Genomic DNA, 9791 nt, shown 5'->3' with positions numbered 1-9791 from the left:
TCTTCATCCATTGCAAATGATTATGAGTTGTTTTGTGGTATGTAATTGCAGAATTATATAGAAAATATTTTATGCGGAAAAGTTTACTTCTAAAAGTTTACTCATTGCTCTATAAATAGAGTTAAAACAAAAACAAATTTATAAATCATATCCAAAAAATAAATCAATAAAAAGCTAATGAATCTTAAAAATATTCAAAAAAAATTATAAATTCTAATAATACGGAGTATATTATTTTGAACATAAATATATACTAATATTCTAAATTTATTTAAGTATATTATTATGAACAATTCTACTAAATATCTTGTGTGCATAATTTGAAACGATCAAGTTGATAATTCAACTTTCTTATTTTTTTTCCCCAAAATTTTTTTCCTAAATTTTTTTAAAAAAAATCCCTAAGCGAATTTGAAAAATTTCCAAAGAAAAAATAAAATAATTTTCTTATTTTGCTCCAAAAATAAAAATTTACTCCGAAATAAAGTTTATTTCCAAAATAAAAATTTGAAAGATTTATTTTCAAATTTTTTTGAATTAAAAAAAAAACATAATCTTTATTTTTTAAAAACAAATTTTTTTTTTTTTTTTGTTAATCTCTTTGAATTAAAAAAAATAGAAAAATAAGTTTGATTCATGTTTTTCTCTTCTACCAAAATCATTTGCCCTAGAACTAGAAAAATAGAAAGAAGCATAAGACAACAACGAAGTAGAAGACGACGACGAATACAATCACGACGGTGTAAGCAAACGATTCCGGCGAAGATTCTATTTTTTTTTTTTAATTCAAAAAGATTTGAAAATAAATCTTTAAAAGCTTTATTTTGGAAATAAACTTTATTTGGGAGCAAAATAAGAAAATTTGTTTTTTAATTTTAGGAAAAATATAATAATTTTGTACGGAAAAAATGTATTTGTAGGAAATTTTATTAAAATTTTGTAGGAAAAAAATTTGATTCGTAGGATTTTTTTATTTTTGAAAAAAAAAAAAGAAAATTTGTTTTTTTTTATTTTGTACGAAAAATAATTTAAATTTCTTTTGTAGGATTTTTTATTTTGGAAAAAAAATCGTTTTTTTAATTTTGTAGGAAAAAAAATTAAATTTTTTGTTGAAAAAAATATTATCTGACGTGGAATTAAAAAAATAAATATAAATAATCTTTTCCACGTGTACAAGCCACATCAGCAAATTTGCATAGTCAGTGTCCTGCTGTACACCCAGGGGGCAAAACGAGGGAATCTATTTTTTACAGGGGGTAAACAGAAAAAAAATCTACATAAGGACGTAAACGAAAATTTGCTTATTTTGCAGAGGGGGGTAAATGATCATTTACCCTTAAAAAAAAAAATAATAACTTTTATGTTGTGGCGGCTAAAGCCGCTAGTAAATGTTTCTGCAAGAAATGTGACATTTTGTGGTGGCCTAAACCGCCATAAATATGCTGCAATTTTTATTTTTTATTTTTGATATAATTTACTGCACTTTTAAGTTTTAACCCACTAATTAATAACACATACAAGTTAGGAAGCACCGACACCTCTATGATTAGGCGTGCCGCGGTGTTCGACACGTGTCGGTGTCCGACACGTGTCGGATAGCTCATATCTGTGTCGGAAAAAATTTAATTTTTCCTTTAGTTTGACACTCCTTTGATAGGTGTCCAACACATGTAAGACACTTGTATGACACGTGTCGGACAAGTGTCCCAAAAATATGTATAGAAATAACAATATTGATCAATGAGGGATTGAAGACATTGAAGGTGTGAAAACACAAGAAGGGGGGGGGGGGGGGGGTTGAATTGTGTTTTAGCCAAGTTAAAACTTTTTCAAAGTTCTTAACTTAGCTACGTTAGCAGCGGATAGGTAACACAAATAATAAGAAGATAAGAGAGAGAGAAAGTACACAAGCAATTTATACTGGTTCCTCTCACAAAACGAGAGTAGTCCAGTCCCCTTGCACTTCCAAGGGATTTCACTATAATCACACAAGATTACAACTGCTCAAGCACACAAGCAAGAGACTTCACAACAATGCTCAAGCACACAAGCTTAAGACTTCTCACTTAAGCACACAAGCTTAAGACTTCTCAAAATAATAGAGATAATAAAGTAGTTGAAAGAATACAACTGCTCTTAAGAGAACCTTAATGAGCAAATACAATGAATACAAAGTATTTGGACCAAGAGTTAAAAACACTAGTTCAGAGGTTCAGAGCTTGTATTCGTAAATTCAGAGTTTGTTCGAGCGCGTGTAAGATTGATGATTAATTTGCAACTTGATTCTTCTAGTATATATAGAACTGAGAAAGAGTCGTTGCAAAGATGACCGTTGATGAAGATATCCTTTGTCTTCAAGCAACTTGTCTGATGCAGTTTGGTCGTTTCCAAAATAGAGAAAGAGTTTCAGACACTTTGACCATGTGCAGAGAAGACTTTCCTTATTCAGCTAATAAGTCTGATATCCCACGTTCTCAAGAGTGGACAGACAAAAAGAGATTAGATGTTCTGATCAGGGTTGAAGGGTCCTTTTCTTCATTGGTAGGAGAGTTGACCTTCAAATGAGAATCTTCACAGACTTCAAGAAGATCATCAGAGTTTGACGAAGCTCAGACTTTAAGAGGTTCTGAAGACTTCATCTTCTGATGCTTGTAACTACTGAGGACCATTATCTTCTGAAACCTTGTGAACTTCTGAATACTCGTCTTCTGAGCTTTATTCAGAGCTTATCTGAAACTAAGTTCTGCACACTTAAAATAAATTTTTAGTCCTTCCAATTGTATATTAATACTTTGTTATCATCAAAACCTTAATAGATTTAGGGGCAAACATTTTTAAATCAATTTTGTTCCAACAGACATTACATTTTAATTACGATATTTTTAGTTTTTTACATTTTAAAGGTAAAATACAATTGTATCTTGTTTTAAAACTTTTTTTAAAAAGTAACTTGCTCAAATTAAATTTACATGTATATATTTTGATTCTCAATTTATATGTTTTATAAATATGTAGTGTTGTCGGTGTCCTATATTTTTTACATTAACGGTGTCGCAGTGTCCGTGTTCGTGTCCGTGTCGTGTCGCGGTGTCGGTGTCGGAGTCCGTGCTTCATAGCATACAAGTCTTTTACTCTCCCTCATATCTCACCTACTTGCGTAAAAAAAAAAAATCCCACCTCCTCTCATCACTTCATTTTCGTTCTCTCTCCCTTAACAATCAACAAACAAACAAACAAACCACCACCAACACAAAGCCCTTCTCATCTCTTCATTTCTTTTCTCAACAAACCACCACCACCCCCAACAACTGTTTTCGGTATTCTTCCTCTCTCTGCAAACTGTCATACCCTAATTTTTGACCTAAGATCCCACCTCATATTCTCATGCATCATTAATAAAAAAAATAATAAAATACAAGATATCTTGTTGTGCTTACCTCTTTGGTAAGATATGGTTTTGAATCAAGAAAGTCAAGAAAAGGTTCCAAAAATCAAAGACTAGGGTTTTGAAATTTTTCTAAGTATAGAAAATTTCATGTTCATGGAGCCAACGTTTCAAGATCATATCTTCTTCCTCAAGTATCATAAATTTGCAAACAACGACTCTTTAGAAAGCTATCATGGCATATTGAAATGTGGTAAAAAGATTTGAAGTCAAAAGGATCTTTACAATGCTTAAAGTGGATGACCAAAGTTGATTCTCCAAATTGTTGAAAATAACACTTAGAAATTTTTTCTAAGTTGTTTTTGACCTTATCAAGTGCATGACTTTGCAAGCTTATAACTTCCAATCCAAGCATCCATTTTGAGCAAAAAAGAGCTTCATTTTAATATTTCATATGATACTATATCATGGTGAAGAGTTTGGATTCAGAAGAGTTCATGAATGGCTTATAACAACTAGGAAACATGAGATGTCAAATTGTAAAAACTGTCAAAAACACTTAGAATTTTTTCTAAGTGTCAGACAGCTTTAAGTTTGAATTTTGGTGGCCAGTTTTCTATATGATACCAATGTATTCAGGACAAGTCATCAACATCTAAGTTGTAGAGGAGGATTCCATCTTTCCAATGACACCAAGAGCATGAATTTATCTTTCTTGAGAACCAAGTTTCGAAGGGGAGAAGTGACCATGGTGAAGCTGATTTATAGGTCCATATTCATGACAAGTTTCTTGATCAAACTCAAATCCAACATTGTAATCTTGCTTTACAGGCCTATGTTGCTTCTAATCTCAGAAAAACTGATGTTTTACACAGACTTTTGGTGCATTATCCAAGTGTTTGAAGAATTGTCCAAATTACATGTCCTTTCTGGAGCACTTTTTGCATAAAGTTCCATTGACATTTTGTAAAGCTTGCTTTTCTCCAACAACTCATGCATTGTATACGAGGGTATATTGTTGGATCAACGAATTATAGCGGTGAAGAGAGTCAAGGAAGCTAATCAAGGTGAAGAGGAGTTTCTCGCCGAAGTTAGTAGCATTGGAAGACTTAACCACAAGAACTTGATTGAGTTGTATGGTTATTGTGTAGAGCGAAAACATCAAATGCTTGTGTATGAGTACTTGGAAAAGGGTTCTTTAGCGGAACATATAAAGTCTAGTAGATTGGATTGGGGAAAAAGGTTTGAAATAGCTTTAGGTACCGCGAAAGGTTTGGCCTATATTCACGAGGAGTGTTTGGAGTGGATTTTGCATTGCGATGTAAAACCGCATAACATACTTTTGGATTCTAACTATCAACCTAAATTCTCTAGTTTTTCAAAGATACGAGGAACAAGAGGTTACATGGCACCTGAGTGGATTTTGAATCATTCTATAACATCTAAAGTTGATGTTTATAGCTACTGAATAGTTGTGTTGGAAATGATAACTGGAAAGAGTGCAACAAAAGATGTTGATGTGGGAAATGGACAAGAGAAGCTAGGTTTGGTTATGTGGTTGAGAGAGAAAAGAAATGAAAGTATTTCATGGGTTAAAGAAATTATGGATCCCAACATTGAAGAAGGTTGTGATGAAAATGAAGTTGAAACTTTGGCTGAAGTGGCTTTACAATGTGTTGAAGAAGAGAAAGACAAGAGACCTACCATGAGTCATGTGGTAGAAGTGCTTCAGAAAATTAGCCGCAAAAATGATAATCAAGAATCAACAAGTAGTTAGTTCAATTCACGGTTGTTGCATTTTTTTTCTTCTTGATGTCGTGTCTCGAATAAAGTTTCTCTAGGTTGTAGAGTTTTTTGTTTTTGTTTTTCAAAGTGTCAAATTTCGATGAAGTATATGTGTTGCATAGTGTTTTAAATTGAATAATCGTGTTTTAATATGAAGTTCCTCAAATCCTAATGATAATGATTATTTTTAAAAATCAATGTGGTGCGTTTGATTCGTAAAACAGTAAGGATTTGACAGAACAGTACAGAACAAGATAATACAGGGCAAAGATACAAGGCGATAATATTTTTATATTCGAAAATAAAATTAGTATTTCGTATTTTTTATAGTTGTACTGTGGACAAAAAGTTGTCATGTGCTTCAGTGAGAGACAAAAAATCTTGTTTTTGTTCTGTCCCTTCCTATCTAATTTGTCGGTCTCATAACTAGTTCCAAATTAAACAGGGTACAACAAAAGTGGTCGAGTTTTATTTTTAACGCTTGTATTGAAATTAAACAATTGAATTAAATCATAATGATCTTCATATCTTATTTTCTCAAAAAGTCAAATGTGCACTTCAGTAAAAAAAAAAAACACACACACACACACAATATTTTAACACTCACGAATTTTGGATAGTAAGAAAGAAATATAATTAGTTAAAAAAGTAAGACGAAAGAAATATAATTAATATTGAGAAATGTTCAAATATAAAAAATATAAATCAACTATTCAACAAAAAAAAGCAGAAAAAATTATAACTAATTTCAATAAATCAAATCAAAATTAAATTCAATTAGTTACACCAAATAGTAATGATAACTAATTTCAATAATAACTAATGGAATATTCTAAAATTGAAAACAATAAAAAAATAATACTAATTAATAAGTCATAGTAGCCAAATACTCCCTCCTATTAACTCATCAATCACTCACATGTTAAACCATGCACTAAAACCCAATTTTCTGATGCTGGATTATAAGACATGCTAAGAGGCCTACAAACAACATTCAAAGATTTATGCTTACTTTTTAATAAACTCTTCAACTTGACAATACTGGACAACCCAATCTCAAAGTCAACCGTTGTTCCATTAGAAATAGGAACATCAATGTTGTTGAGTTGAGCTTCTTTGTATGCAGTGTCACTATCTTTTGTTTGAAAAGGTTCCAATGAGGTAGAGGCAAGAGTGGTTCGGTTACTCATGTTGCTATTAATCAGGTTAATAGAAACAGTGTTGTAAAAAGCCTTATGCCAGTTGTTGTTATTCGAAACATTGAATACCATGTCCAATTCAAAAATGAGTCTAGAAGATATTATTGTAGGATTCAAGGTAGCTGATTTAACTCCAAATGTTGGGAGGCTAGGATTTTCACGGACGATAACACATGCCAAGATCGCGACGATGACGGCAGAAGCCAAGAGCAAACCACCAATGATTATTAGCAAGCCCTTACGACTATCGCTTGATACTAGACAAAAAAAAAACAATTGCATTAATGAAAAATATTATTATTATTATTATTATTATAATTATTATTAATCAATGCAACTTTTCATAAGAACAGACACAAAAAAATAATCAAGAACAAACATTATAGTATGTTATTAGAAATACCTGTAACTTCTTCATCCATTGCAAATGATTATGAGTTGTTTTGTGGTATGTAATTGCAGAATTATATAGAAAATATTTTATGCGGAAAAGTTTACTTCTAAAAGTTTACTCATTGCTCTATAAATAGAGTTAAAACAAAAACAAATTTATAAATCATATCCAAAAAATAAATCAATAAAAAGCTAATGAATCTTAAAAATATTCAAAAAAAATTATAAATTCTAATAATACGGAGTATATTATTTTGAACATAAATATATACTAATATTCTAAATTTATTTAAGTATATTATTATGAACAATTCTACTAAATATCTTGTGTGCATAATTTGAAACGATCAAGTTGATAATTCAACTTTCTTATTTTTTTTCCCCAAAATTTTATTCCTAAATTTTTTTAAAAAAAATTTGAAAAATTTCCAAAGAAAAAATAAAATAATTTTCTTATTTTGCTCCGAAAATAAAAATTTACTCCGAAATAAAGTTTATTTCCAAAATAAAAATTTGAAAGATTTATTTTCAAATTTTTTTGAATTAAAAAAAAAACATAATCTTTATTTTTTTTTTGTTAATCTCTTTGAATTAAAAAAAAAATAGAAAAATAAGTTTGATTCATGTTTTTCTCTTCGACCAAAACCATTTGCCCTAGAACTAGAAAAATAGAAAGAAGCATAAGACAACAACGAAGGAGAAGACGACGACGAATACAATCACGACGGTGTAAGCAAACGATTCCGGCGAAGATTCTATTTTTTTTTTTTAATTCAAAAAGATTTGAAAATAAATCTTTAAAAGCTTTATTTTGGAAATAAACTTTATTTGGGAGCAAAATAAGAAAATTTGTTTTTTAATTTTAGGAAAAATATAATAATTTTGTACGGAAAAAAATGTATTTGTAGGAAATTTTATTAAAATTTTGTAGGAAAAAAATTTGATTCGTAGGATTTTTTTATTTTTGAAAAAAAAAAGAAAATTTGTTTTTTTTATTTTGTACGAAAAATAATTTAAATTTCTTTTGTAGGATTTTTTATTTTGGAAAAAAAATCGTTTTTTTAATTTTGTAGGAAAAAAAATTAAAATTTTTGTTGAAAAAAATATTATCTGACGTGGAATTAAAAAAATAAATAAATATAAATAATCTTTTTCACGTGTACAAGTCACATCAGCAAATTTGCATAGTCAGTGTCCTGCTGTACACCCAGGGGGCAAAACGAGGGAATCTATTTTTTACAGGGGGTAAACAGAAAAAAAATCTACATAAGGACGTAAACGAAATTTGCTTACTTTGCAGAGGGGGGTAAATGATCATTTACCCTTAAAAAAAAAATAATAACTTTTATGTTGTGGCGGCTAAAGCCGCTAGTAAATGTTTCTGCAAGAAATGTGACATTTTGTGGTGGCCTAAACCGCCATAAATATGCTGCAATTTTTATTTTTTATTTTTGACATAATTTACTGCACTTTTAAGTTTTAACCCACTAATTAATAACACATACAAGTTAGGAAGCACCGACACCTCTATGATTAGGCGTGCCGCGGTGTCCGACACGTGTCGGTGTCCGACACGTGTCGGATAACTCATATCTGTGTCGGAAAAAATTTAATTTTTCCTTTAGTTTGACACTCCTTTGATAGGTGTCCAACACATGTAAGACACTTGTATGACACGTGTCGGACAAGTGTCCCAAAAATATGTAGAGAAACAACAATATTGATCAATGAGGGATTGAAGACATTATATTTTAATTACGATATTTTTAGTTTTTTCGATCGTAAATGGATATATAAAGGTAAAATACAATCGTATCTTGTTTTAAAACTTTTTTAAAAAAGTAACTTGCTCAAATTAAATTTACATGTATATATTTTGATTCTCAATTTATATGTTTTATAAATATGTAGTGCTGTCGGTGTCCTATATTTTTTACATTAACGGTGTCGCAGTGTCCGTGTTCGTGTCTGTGTCGTGTCGCGGTGTCGGTGTCGGAGTCCGTGCTTCATAGCATACAAGTCTTTTACTCTCCCTCATATCTCACCTACTTGCGTAAAAAAAAATCCCACCTCCTCTCATCACTTCATTTTCGTTTTCTCTCTCCCTTAACAATCAACAAACAAACAAACAAACCACCACCAACACAAAGCCCTTCTCATCTCTTAATTTCTTTTCTCAACAAACCACCACCACCCCCAACAACTGTTTTCGTTATTCTTCCTCTCTCTTTGCAAACTGTCATACCCTAATTTTTGACCTAAGATCCCACCTCATATTCTCATGCATCATTAATAAAAAAATAATAAAATACAAGATATCTTGTTGTGCTTACCTCTTTGGTAAGACATGGTTTTGAATCAAGAAAGTCAAGAAAAGGTTCCAAAAATCAAAGACTAGGGTTTTGAAATTTTTCTAAGTATAGAAAATTTCATGTTCATGGAGCCAACGTTTCAAGATCATATCTTCTTCCTCAAGTATCATAAATTTGCAAACAACGACTCTTTGGAAAGCTATCATGGCATATTGAAATGTGGTAAAAAGATTTGAAGTCAAAAGGATCTTTACAATGCTTAAAGTGGATGACCAAAGTTGATTCTCCAAATTGTTGAAAATAACACTTAGAAATTTTTTCTAAGTTGTTTTTGACCTTATCAAGTGCATGACCTTGCAAGCTTATAACTTCCAATCCAAGCATCCATTTTGAGCAAAAAAGAGCTTCATTTTAATATTTCATATGATACTATATCATGGTGAAGAGTTTGGATTCAGAAGAGTTCCTGAATGGCTTATAACAACTAGGAAACATGAGATGTCAAATTGTAAAAACTGTCAAAAACACTTAGAATTTTTAATAAGTGTCAGACAGCTTTAAGTTTGAATTTTGGTGGCCAGTTTTCTATATGATACCAATGTATTCAGGACACGTCATCAACATCTAAGTTGTAGAGGAGGATACCAGATTTCCAATGACACCAAGATCATGAATTTATCTTTCTTGAGAACCAAGTTTCGAAGGGGAGAAGTGACC

At 30.8% G+C, this 9791-nt stretch overlaps 1 pseudogene; it reads left to right on the top strand.

The window, feature by feature from the left end:
- Nucleotides 1-4133: 4133 nt before the first annotated feature.
- LOC123913330 lies at nucleotides 4134-5162 on the top strand (annotated as a pseudogene).
- Nucleotides 5163-9791: the final 4629 nt, after the last annotated feature.

This window comes from Trifolium pratense, linkage group LG3 (genome assembly GCF_020283565.1).
Source record: "Trifolium pratense cultivar HEN17-A07 linkage group LG3, ARS_RC_1.1, whole genome shotgun sequence".
Classification (NCBI taxonomy): domain Eukaryota; kingdom Viridiplantae; phylum Streptophyta; class Magnoliopsida; order Fabales; family Fabaceae; genus Trifolium; species Trifolium pratense.
Note: the sequence above shows the minus strand (reverse complement) of the source record. Positions and strands in the feature narration are given on the sequence as shown.